The sequence below is a fragment of the Capsicum annuum genome, chromosome 1, assembly GCF_002878395.1.
Source record: "Capsicum annuum cultivar UCD-10X-F1 chromosome 1, UCD10Xv1.1, whole genome shotgun sequence".
NCBI classification, from domain to species: domain Eukaryota; kingdom Viridiplantae; phylum Streptophyta; class Magnoliopsida; order Solanales; family Solanaceae; genus Capsicum; species Capsicum annuum.
In genome coordinates, this window is record NC_061111.1 from 47,586,691 (window position 1) to 47,598,286 (window position 11,596).

Consider the following 11,596-nt stretch of genomic DNA (forward strand, 5'->3'; position numbering starts at 1 on the left):
ATTTTGCATTTTTATCAATTTTGGCCGACAACCATCTCAAAATTCTTGGACAGGAAACTTCTTCCTAGTAATTCACTTGTTGTCTCAAATAAGGAATGGCTTCAAATGCCCAAGCCTATAACATAACGCCAATAAATCAAAGCATTATTGAATGAAAAAATGATGAATCATATCATGATAAAAGAAATATTTACCATGAAGGCCCATAAAAAACCATATAAGTTGACTATTTTGTGGCATTAAAAGAGTCAACAAATATTCGACAGTCATTTTGAAGCTTTCATAACCCCAAGGATAGTTGTTAAATGCCTCAAGATCCTCAGAGAGATTTATTAAATCGAGGCCTATGTTGTTGTTAGCGTCTCTCGCCCAAAGAACATTATGTACAAACCAAACCAAACACAATAATTGTTTGTGCTTCTTTGAAAGTCCCTTACTTTTCAACGCTTCAATCAGATTTTTGTTTTTGAAGCTTAGACCAACAATGGACACCAGGTCATCACGATCACTCGACTTGCCCTTTCCTTTTTTAGGTGTGCAAGATGCTTTTTTTTGTGGTTAGAGTAGGTATAACTTGAGAAGGAGAAGGAGGATAATATTTTAGTCCGGTAACTATGGCAAAAATCCTTCCCAACCAAAACAAACAGGCATGCCACAGTAATTTATCCATACCTCATCCATCTTATCTTTGTTTTCATACATAAACCTTCACTTGAGAAGATCATATACCATTTTCATCTAGAAACGAGCATTGTTGTCCTCCGTCAAATCAAGATATTTCCCAAAGCAGTTTTTCCTGAAATAAGAATCCAATATTTGTTCTCAAAGTATTTTTCTGAAGGCTTCAAAAGATTTTTCCATGACCGACCTAACCACGAGATCACTCGTTAAATCTGTGGCACCATCGCACTGCATTCTCACAGGGTAACGAGAAGGTTTTGACCAACTCTTCGACGGAAGGGCTATTAGCATTTGGATCATCTCTTTTGAAATATTCTTCCTCCCCATGTTCATTATCTTCTGCTCCTGATTGAGATAACGCTTGTAAAACAAGATCATAGAGTATTGGATGTAGCTGAGCTGCTGCACTTGTTCCTTTACTTGGACTTGATTCAATTTATTTTATTTTGGGAGCTTTGTTATCTTAAATTAATAGGAACATAACATAGATTATAATTGATGAATGCATAATAGTAATATAATAGTTCCAACAGACAACTAATCTGTTGCACCAGGTATGTTATCTGTTGCAACATATAACCAACCTGTTGCAATGGATGAGTAATACGTGGGAACCATAAAAATAGCACTATCTGTTGCACCTGGTATTTTATCTGATACAACACATAACTGACCCGTTGCAACGGATGAGTAATTCGTTGAAAACAATAAAAATAGATCACTAATCTGTTGCACCAGGTATTTTATCTGTTGCAACATATAATCGACCTATTGTAATGGATGAGTAAATCGTTGGAAAGAATAAAATTGAATCACTAATCTGTTGTACTAGGTATGTTATCTGTTGCAACAGATAACCGACCTGTATGAGTAAATCGTTAGAAAGAATAAAAACAGTCCTAATCTGTTGTGAAATAAAGAATAAATCATTGGAAAGAATAAAAATAAATCACTAATCAGGTATCTGTTGAATCAATATCGTTTAGATTTCTTCCAAACAGAAGAGTCATCTGTCACAACAGATGAATGATCTGTTAGATTGTTCACCTGTTGCATCAGATTTTTAATCTGTTGCATCAGATTTTAAAATAAAGAGTAAACCATTGGAAAGAATAAAAACAGATCACTAATCAGTTATCTGTTGGATTAATATTGTTTAGATTCCTTCCAAACAGAAGAATCGTCTGTCGCAACAGATGAATGATTTGTTAGATTATTCACCTGTTGAATCAAATTTTCATTGTTGCAGCAGATTTTTAATCTGTTGCATCATGTATTTCATCTATTACATTAGATGTTTCAACTGTTGCAATACCATTTCTATCAAGACAAACAACAAATCAACCCAGCAACACCAACATATCACACATACAACTAAGAACATCAACTGTGACCAAAAATCACCAACAAATTTGAATCAACAGTACGACAACGAAAAGAAAAAATGCAGAAATTCCAAAAATTAGGGTTTTATTCATTCCACATTTTAATACCAGAAGAGTAGTTGGCTCAAGTTCCTCTGTTTCTTCATAATTTTTTACCTGTGAAAAAGAAAATGGGAGGATGAAGAACTCGAAGTTGTTGTTGCCGGAGAAGTATTCACATCAATTGACGGTTGAAAGTCAAAAAGAAATTCACCCGACTATTTGTCACCGGAGGTCGAAGGGAGAAATTTTACAGAACTGTTGGTTGAGAGAAGCTGGAAAGAGAGAATAGTTGATTAGGATTGAAGAGGGGTGTAGGTTGGGTTGATTTGTATTTTTTAAAAGATTAGAAAGTTTTAAAAATATTAATCAAGTCCACAATTAACTTAATCAAGTTTCCTAATGATGTTTGACCCTATCTGTTGGTCAATGTCACCAATCCTTCATTCAAGACTTAAAAAACACCTTTCCTTCAATTTTCTCAAGTATGTATGTGAGTATGCAATTATGTATATAGATGCATATTTTGATTTTCCCTTATTCTTTAGAGTAAATACATAATTACCCCCCTGATGTTGGCCGAGATTTTCAAAAAGACACCTAAACTTTGAATTCGACCTATGACCCCATGATTCTTCTTTATTTTGTTGCAAGCACACCATTTTTTTGCTGAATCTCAGTCACAACAAAGAGAGTGAACACACACACCAATCAGGTGCTGCCACATGTTAAATACGTTTAATTTCATATTTTTTTAATAAAATTTTCTTTTTTATTTAATTTAACACCCCACCCCACCCCACCCCACCCCCTCTTCCCTCACCCCACACCTATCCAGCAACTGTCCTCCCCCTCCTCCCTCCCTCCTCCCCCTCCCCCCACCCTCGCGTCCAGCAGCTCCTCTCTACCCCCACCCCCCGTATAACACCCCCACCTCATCAGCATCTCCTCCTAACCCCACATTTTCGTCCATTTTTTTTTTCAAATCACTTCAAAAAATAGTTTTATGATTGAATTGAGAGTTTTATGATTGAATTGAGTTTTAAAGATAGTTAAATGATATGATTTAACTGAAAATGAAGCTTTAATGATATGATTTTTTTTTTAAAAGCTTCAATAGAGGAGCTTTAATGGTGACATTGTGTTGAAGAGCTTTAATGGTGACATTGTGTTGAAGAGCTTTAATGGTGTTGAAGAAGACATTGTGTTGAAGAAGAAATTGTGGGTAGTTAAATGACAAGATTTAATTGTAAAATGGAGCTTTAATGAATGATTTTAAAAAAAAAGCTTCAATGGAGGAGTTTTAATGGTGAATTGAGTTGAAGAAGAAAGGTTGGGTGGATTGGGGGGAGGAGGCGGAGAGGGGGAGGGATAATTTTAAAAAATAAATAATATTAATTAAAAAAAAAGAACTTAAATTATATATCAATTATTTTACACGTGACAGCTTTTAATTGATTAAAAAAATTAAATTCGAGCCCTTTCACGCGCTTGTGGAGCGTGTATACACGCAGAGGGTCAAAATGGTGTGTTTGCAACGAAATAAAGAAGAATCGTGGGGTAGTAGGTCGAAGTAAAAGTTTACGTATCTTTTTGCAAATCTCAGAGAAGATCAGGGGTGTAATTATGTATTTACTCTATTCTTTAAACGAGTTTTGGTTGTTAATATGATTATTTTCTAAATTATAATTTAAAATTCATCAACAACAATCATTTGATTTGTAACAAATATACATCCACAACATCATATCTAGCAAAACTTTTTAAGTGAGGTTTGAGAAGGGTAGGGGCACACAAACCTTACCACTACCTTAGAGAGATTATTTCCGAAAGACCCTCGACTATTAATTATTTTGTATACCTACGTTGAAATGTATTTATAAAATTATAATTACCTATTATTTTCACGTATAAATATATATTAGAGTTTTGATTTTTAATAAAATTAATTTTTACTATTTTGCTCATTTATAATATTATAGTTTGTCAATAAATTATATGCTCAATTAATATTTTTCACTTTTATTTTTTATCTCAAAATAATTTTTAACTTTTATAGAAAATATGTTATATAGATTAAAAATAATTTAAAAACTATAAAAAAGTTTTTGTTTTTTTTTTAAAAAAGATACAAATGTTGATATAAATATAAAGATAAAATAGGTGTTTTAAAAAATTAAATAGAAAAAAGGAGGGAGAATGATTATTGTTCAAAATTGAGGGAGGTATTTGATTTTTAAAGCAAAGTTCGGGAGTGTAAATGATTTTAACCCTAATCCAAAATAACATGATAATGGACTCTAAAGTGATTTTGATATTCATTCTAGATTAAACTTAAACAAGGTCGGTATGATCAAGCTTATTTATGTCTCAATTTTCATATTCTCTTCATCATTTTACTTAGATTATAATTTTCTTGCTTGCATATTTTTTATTTCAGCTTTTGAGGTTTTATATTAATTCGCCGACAACCAATATATTACTAGGCCAGGTATTCATTTTTAATATTCAACTAAACAATTGAATGAATTAAATTTGATAGACTCTACATGGCTATTTCAGATTTATAGCAAAAAGAGAAAATAAGAAACAATATTGCCAATCATCAAATTATAAAATACCCAGATTTGGTTGTTGCTACCCTCTTTCCTCTATTTTATGCATGTATTTGCCTTCAAACTACTATCCGGTAAGTTTATTTTAGAATTTAAGTTTTGTGCACTTTCACTATCAGGTAAACTTGACATGCAATAGCATGTCAAATTTATCTGATAATATAAAATATTTTATACAGTGCACAAAACTTAAAATCTTTTCTTTGATATGATTCCTAATGTATATCTAATATTATGGAACTTCATAGGTATGCCTAGAAATTTGTTCACCAGTGGATCACTATAAATTCGTCATGTCATTGAAAATCTTAAGGCCCTGTTAATTTGACCATGAAAATCAAATATAAATTGAAGTTGGCGTTGTGTTTGATCATTTAAATTTATTTTTAAATTTTTTGAAAGAAGTGAAAGTTTTCGATTTCCAGAATTCAACTTCAAGTTGAATTTTGGGATTTTTTAAAATTTTATGACCAAATACCTTTTTCGGAATTCAATTTTTGAGAAAAACAAATATTTTTCATGGACAAATACTAAACGCCCACTAAATTTTTGGATGATCCTTGATATCTAATGTCAACTAATTCGATTAAATTAAAATAACATGTTGTAGCAGTTTGTTAAATGAAAAATTCTTCTTAGAAAATATATTCCTAATTAGAGTTTCAATAGTTAGAAAACTTTATAAGATTCTTTATGTTATGTGCATTACTTAGTCTGTAGTCATTTTTACATGAGTGGATGAAATGGAACTCCACCTTCCACACTAACAAATTTAAAAATCTTCTATGAGACTAGGCGCTAAGAAATCTAAAATTATTAGCACCGTTTTAATAGTACACAATAAAATATCCGTTTGATTTCACAAGTAATTTGGAGAAAGTAGAGTGTACGCAAGTTTATTCATATCTTGAAAGGTAAAAAGGATGTTACAACTTTACTTCTATAGCTTAGCCTATAATGTCATGGTGAGCGCTTCTCTCTATACTGTGCCTTGGTTCAGAATTTACTCCTTGTTTAATGATGAATCATGTTTCAAACTTTCACGGTTTCGAATCACCAACTGGGCTATGAATTTTCTTGAGTCAACTTTCTTCTCCAATCTATCAGTCTACAACGTTAATCGCAGGTTCTCCAAACTGCACATTTTCGATATCATTAGATATTGGTTCTGCTGTTGTTTAGCAAGGTACAGTTAGTCGACTTATGTTCTTTAGTATCTTTTGACTCGCCTTAACTGTTTTGATGCTAGATATTGCAGGTCTAAATTGAGGAAAAGGCATAAAGCTTAGGTTGAAATGCATAAATTATGTAAGGGTAGTTTAAACTTTAGCCAAAGAAGTTGAGTCTAGGTGTGTGGCTATGGTGTGATCCCAATATGAAATTTTTTTTGTTACTGAAGATATTTTAGCTTTGAGATGTTGCAGTCAGTCCAAACATTCTTCTCGAATCATTTGATTGAACTCTTAGATTTTTACTTGACGCATTTGTAAACGAAGGGAAGATAAGCATATGCATTGACATTCCATCCAAGATTACAACTGCCATATATATACAAGTAGTCAGCTATAATGTCAAAAAACGTAAGATACTTACATACAAACAAGCTTATGTATTTTCATATTATTGAGTTCTTTTCGTGCATTTTAATATTGTAAAATGTCAGAGTGTAACATTTTTTGGTGGTCATAATGTGCATCTATCTTCCTTGGTTGTTTATGGCATCATTCGTGACATTATATGCTTAATACTCTATTTGGAGTTAGTAGATGAAGTTTCAATACATTTCTGTAACATCTCCCAAATGTTGTACTTCCATGTGCTACCTTTAATGTCATTAAGGAGCATTTCATCTCTAATGTTAATGGTGGGCAAAGTATTTCTGTTTTGACTGTTTATTATGCTGCTCGTTAGTGGTCTTTGGAGTATGATTTTGACCTTTGCTCTTCTCTTAAACACGAATCGTGATTCTACCTCATTATTCTTGTAGCTCTTCAGCATAAACTTCATTTATCTAACTTTAGTATCCCATTTTATTGTTCATTATAAGGAAGAATTCCTCACTTTTATATATATATATATATAGGTAATCTTACTTTAATTTTTTCAAGTATAAGAAAATATAGAGTGGATGAAAGCCAGTAAAAAGAAAGTTTATTTAATTGAAGGAAGGTGTTCTTTTGGTGGAGGTTTGGGCTCAACTTTGTCTTTGCTTGAGATACTAGACTTGAAGAACGAGATATCCGCCTCAATGAAAAAAAAAAATATATAATTTTCTTTAGTTTTATTTTCAATTATAATTGTAATAACCAACTTAGTTTTCCAACAAGTCCACAAGCTATTACTTATCAAACACGTCCATCATCTTTTTTACCCTTAATAAGTGCAATTATCTTAAAATTTATTACTTTCAAATAAATTAAAGTTATAGATATTAAATAATACTTCATAATAGATAAAATTGTCACTTACTAATTTTTTAAAATATTTTTATGATATTTAAATTAAGAAGTCCTAACATATATGGTAAGAGAAAATTATATTTTAAAAATTAAGAATTCTAAAATATATGGTAACAGATGTTAGAGAGTTAAAATTAAGAAGTCATAAATCATATGGTAAGAAAAAAGTATATTTTAAAAATAAAGAAGTCCTACATATATGAGAAAAGGAAAAATATATGGAAGAGTTCTAAGATTTAAATATTAAAGTGTACTAACGCATGTCTTTATTAATTATTTATTACACGATTCTTTAATTTAAATGAAATCAATTAAAGTTACTAAAATTAAATCCTTATCCTTATCTATTTGGAAAAGATAAAAACTCATAATATTAGCACTTTAAAATTAACAAAAAGTTTACCTTATTTATATAATTTTCTAATTCGAATTATATAAAATAATTATAATTACTTATCTTTCTTCGGTAATTCAAGCATAAAATGTAAAAGATACTTACTTTAATGAGGCATCTTTTTTCCTTATTTAATTGTTCTTCTAGCCATTTTTTAGGAATTTACACATTTTTATGTAATTTCTACTCTATAATTCAAAACTATTTTTCAAACAATTGATGTAGTTTAAAAAAATTAGTGTATGGTCATTAATTACATGCACACATTACAATGAGTTAAAGTTGGTCGTCTATGACAAAATAATTTTGGTACCAATTATTTATTCGTTGTCATGGATCAGGTTTGTAAAGTCTGTATCTTTAGTTTTATTTTGTTTGTTTTGTATCTTTTCTTCCGCTTTGTGCTGATCTAAGAGTTTTAATTTTCTTATATGTGAAAACTTTTATTTATCTTTCATATAAAATTTTTATGGCTGCAAAGTGTTGATAGATCAAGATGTATTGATTATTGAATCAATTTGGTGGTTGATTTTCTATATGCTATGAACTATTAGATATACTAACTATTTTCTATATTCTATATATACACATATATACGTACTATTCAATATATATATATTATTTTAAAAAATATGCTACTTAATATAATAAATTAATAATACTTGATAGTAAATTAGTAATATATTAAAACTAAGTATTTAATTTAAATTAAAAATTCAATTTAAATCATTAAATGGAAAAAATTACAAAGTAAGGATTAAGGAGTAAGGAGTGAATGGATATTATATTCTATTGATTGCAAAATGATTCAAAATTTATAATAATACATGAATAAAAAATCTACAAAGTTTTCATCATTTTTTTCAACTCATTCATGTTAATATTAACGGAAACTTGCATAGGATAGTCAAAGTCAATGGGGGCAAAACCATGCATTGGACTTGATTCTACTGAGTTCTCCCTTGAAGTCATAATTTCTTCAAGTTTCTGTTCGTCTTTCGGCTCCACCTCCATTCCTTGATTTCTTCGTTCCGCTCTAATCCAATCTCTAAGGTAAACTAGAACATTTATAGCATTGTTTCCCAATGAGTGTCGGTTGTCTCCAAGCTATTGTCGCCCCTGACTAAAAGCGCTCTCCGATGCAACGATTGACATTAGAACATTCAATATATCTCTAGCTAATCTCAAAAGCACAGGATATTGTGTTTCATTATTCTTCCACCAATCCAACACGCTGATCCGTCGTCTGCGATTCTCTAGCGGCGTTCAAAGATAATACTTAAGCTCTTCCCGATAAGTTGTTGTGTAAGTTCCCGCCTCAACACTGTTTCAATAATTTAAATCATAAAAGTAGTCAGAAAAATCACTATGTGTCGGCCTTTTAGAAGATGATGACTCTTCGGGAGGATAAGGAACGACAGTTGGAGTGATATTTGTCGGTACAACTAAATCAAGTAAATCAGTATAATGATTATAATTTATCTATGTAAGCGTTCGCATCACCCATAGCCGTCCACAAATCTGGTTGTTCTTGTTCTCCAGCATCAGAATCATTGTTAGTATTTATCTCTAAGTTAGAATAAATAAGAGTACTAAAATGGCACATAGTAGTATATTTCATACACGGAATTAACATAGCACCAACCAAGTAAATAGGGAGAATCGAAAAAAATATTTTCTAAATTTAGCAAGTATAGCACCAACAGCTTCTTTGTAATCTTCTTTATTCTTGTATTCTTTGAGCAAACCAGAAATATTGGTTATATATGCTAAAATATTACAAATAGTAGGATAATAAGCACCGAAAAATTCAACCGTAGCTATATAAAAAATTTTAAAAACTTAACAAGATCATCAATTATAGCCTAATCAGAATCATGTAGCATACATTCAGACGAATCAGCAAATGAACCACAATGTTGGTTAAAAGTTAGTGTAATAGGAACTCAATATTTATGACAAGTTTTTAAAAAATCATACGTAACATTCCATCTACTATCACATTCTTCAGGCATCAATATCGGTGCAAGTCCATTTTGTTCACATTTAACTTTAATTTCTCTAATTCTTTTTCTTCGATTATTTTCTTGAATAAAACCAACAGCAAGCCAATTTTTTTCAATATAAAGCTCAAAAAACTCAAGACCATCTCTTACAATTAAATTATATATATGAAAAGCACACTTAACATGAAATATTTCAGGTAACGGCGGAGATAGCTTAGCTTTTAACTTTGTAATAGCAGTCTTGTTGTTAGAAGCATTATCAAAAGCAATACATAAGACTTTATTTTCAATACCATAAAATTCTGCAACTTTACCAATCAAATCAGCAATAAAATCTCCAGTATGTTTACGATCTTCATCATACAAAAAAGCTAAAATACGTTTTTGCATAACAAAATTACATCTATCCAGTGACAAGTAATGGTTAAATAATCATTTTTATTAACAACACGACCAATATCAGAAGTTAAAGTCATTCTACATTGAATATCTTTAAACAACAATAATTACAACAACAAGCCCAGTGTATTCCCACACAGTGGGGTCTGGGGAGAGTAAAATGTACGTAGTCCATACCGCTACCTCCTAAGAAGTAGAGAGGTTGTTTCCAATAGACCCCTGGCTCAAGATAAAGAATAGTAAACAAAGTCGTGATGAAATGTGAAGTAGGATGGGTGACTTAACAGGAATAAAGATAAGAGATAGTAAATAGAATTCAGAGCAATACGAAATAGGGGAACTAAGAGGCATAAGCAATAAGCAATAAGAAATAAGAAATACGAAACCCACCTAGTAGTAACCTCCACTCACATACCAAAGCCACCCACCACACTCAAACTCTCCTCACATTGAATATTTTTTAACAACATAGATAAATAAAAATAATATTGTGAATGAAGTCTAAAAATATCGGTCCGACAAGTACTTCTAGAAATACCATTAAACATAGGATTATAAATTGCTTGAATATAACAAATAAAAGCATTAGAAGAAGGAAAACTGAAAGACAAACAACCCGCAACTACCATTTTTACTATTTCTTCCTGGTCCCTCAATTTATTAGACTTCTTAATTACCTGACCGGTTGCTAGGTCCATTCTAGTTTGTGTTGACCCACCAACATCCTGACCACATTTTACAATAAATAACTCTCTTTCGTGATTATCACTTATATGTTTCATTAACGTACCCGTACACCCTTATTTGCCTCCTTTTTTATGCTTATATATTTGTTGATAATATTGCATTGCACCTCAGTATCTGATATACGTGTAAAAAATTATCATGCAATACTAGTTGTTTTACGAGCTCTTGGGGGACGGGGAGCGCGATTGACCGATTCCCTACTACGGGTGTTTCACCAATATTTTCATCATCTTCATCTAAATCAACCGCATCTACTTCATTTTCTTTTTCCATATAGTAATTTTCCTGAGCTTCTACATCATCCATATCTTGAGCACCTACACCTGCTTCTTTCTCAAAAGGTTGACTAAGCGGTACTGGAGGCGGAGACACACAGGTATATCTACTACTTGAACTACCTCTACCGCCAGTAATTCTCTTTTTACTACCACTACCACTACCACTTCCGGGATAATTCTTTCTTACACTTTTAGTGACGAGGTTTATTAATTTATCCATAATATAAATCAAACTAAAAAAATTCAAAATACGCAAATATAATAAAATTAAATATTCAATAATTAATACACTAACTAAAAATTAAAAGTAAAAGATGGAACGACAATACCAAATTTTGGAAGTATCCAAAAGTTGTGACTTTAGAAACTTCCACTCGTACTTTGTAATCGTAAAATTAAAAAATTAAATTGAGCGCTTTAGAAAATATATAGAATATTTAAATTTTGAGAATTGAGATTTGAGAGAATGAAAATTGTGTGAAAAATAATTTGAAAGTGTAGGGTATTTGTAGAAATTTTTTTGAATTTAAAAAAATATTTTAATTGAATTTTATTTTTATTAAAAAGGGCATATAACCGTTTTTGGGGCCAAA